Source organism: Galeopterus variegatus, unplaced genomic scaffold (assembly GCF_000696425.1).
Source record: "Galeopterus variegatus unplaced genomic scaffold, G_variegatus-3.0.2 Scaffold9471, whole genome shotgun sequence".
NCBI lineage: Eukaryota > Metazoa > Chordata > Mammalia > Dermoptera > Cynocephalidae > Galeopterus > Galeopterus variegatus.
Window position 1 is genome coordinate 56,154 of NW_007735582.1, and position 1,610 is coordinate 57,763.

General features: G+C 44.9%; 1 pseudogene; it reads left to right on the forward strand.

The window, feature by feature from the left end:
* LOC103609320 overlaps window positions 1-867 on the forward strand; it is a 3,868-nt pseudogene extending 3,001 nt beyond the window's left edge.
* The last annotated feature ends 743 nt before the right edge of the window (window positions 868-1,610 follow it).

The window sequence follows — 1,610 nt, forward strand, 5'->3', positions numbered from 1 at the left end:
GACTTCTTCATCTTACTGCAGACCAGAGAACATCAGCAGTAGGTGGATGGTTCCCACATCAGTAGAATGACTCCGAGAAGGAGGGAGCATCCCCAAGGTTTTCTGAAGCAGTGTGAGGTGACCCAAAAGGGAGAACCCTCTCCCACGTGGGAGAGTAACATCACAGAGAAAGAGCAGACCCTGAAGATGGAGAAGGCCCAGAGACATTAAGCTCAGCACTCTCTAAAGGAGCAACCATTTACAGCCCTTCCACATATAGCTACCAGCTCCTGCAGTGTCATAGTCCACAGACAGAACCACAAAGCCTCCTTCAACAGAGTTCTTCCCCCTTCAGAGGACATCCCACCCAATCTCCAGGATATAGTTATGGAACTACTGCACTGAGATCTGGACCCCACTCCCACCACCCCACAGTTCTTCAGAATCATCCCTCTCTTCCACATCCTATTCCAGCCCTGTCCAGCTTGTGTCCACAGACTCGGTGGCCTCATTTACAGGGACACCAGTGTATTATAACAGACAGCCACATTCTGTAAACAGCACTGGCAGCAGTCTTCTGAGGAGGAGCTGTCCTTCTAGTGCTCCTAGCCATAACCTTCGGGGCCCATCAGACTCACCAACCTCAGATTCAGTTTCTCAGTCCAGCACAGGAACTTTAAGTTCTACCTACTTTCCCCAGAACTCTTAGTCATCATTGCCATCAGACTTACGGACTATCAGTCTGCCCGATGCTGCACAGTCATCTGCCTACCAGGCCTCCAGGGTATCTGCAGTTTCCAATTCACAGCACCACCCACACCGTGGGAGTGAGAGAGTGCACAGCCACTGCAAGAGTCAGGAGTCAAGACTCAGATAGGACCTTCCTAGGGCTTCTAGATTTGGGCAAACAGAACTGAATGAGCCCTTAGCTGCTTCCTTGCAGCTATGAAGGAAGGTTCCTTCCTTCTGGTACCCAGACTGAGCATATTGCTGGGCAAGGGGGGTACAGTTGACAGAGGAGGATTGGGTCTGGTGGACAAGAAACAAGATTTGTGGTCATGACTGGCCTCTGGCCTTGGAGAAAGATGTAAATCTTGTCTGAAGCAGAAACTATAATGAAATTTCTCCCTGCTGTTAAGGTTATATTGTTGACAAGCAAATGGTGTTTCAATTAGTAATGGTTCTAAGTGCCTTGAGTTGTGCTGACGCTTCCATCTCCCATCATTGCCTGTAGCCTGTAGTCACTTGCACAGTGAGAATATCTTTTTAAATTAAAAAAAAGAACATAGAATGAAATATATTATTAAATCACAATAAATTGTTTCTGGCTGTCTAAAGAGCACATATTACATACATTTATAATGAGGTTGAAATTTACACACTGCGCCTCATGTATACAATATAAACATCTAGCTCTAGTTTGTTTCTGGCTGTCTAAAGAGCACATATTACATACATTTTTAATGAGGTTGAAATTTACACACTGCGCCTCATGTATACAATATAAACATCTAGCTCTAGTTATAACTATAGGTGTTCATTCAAACCTATCTCACCCAAAATGTAAAATTTGCCTAGTAAATATAACTCGGTATCTCATTTAAAGTAGGTTTTGGGGGGACTAACTATCC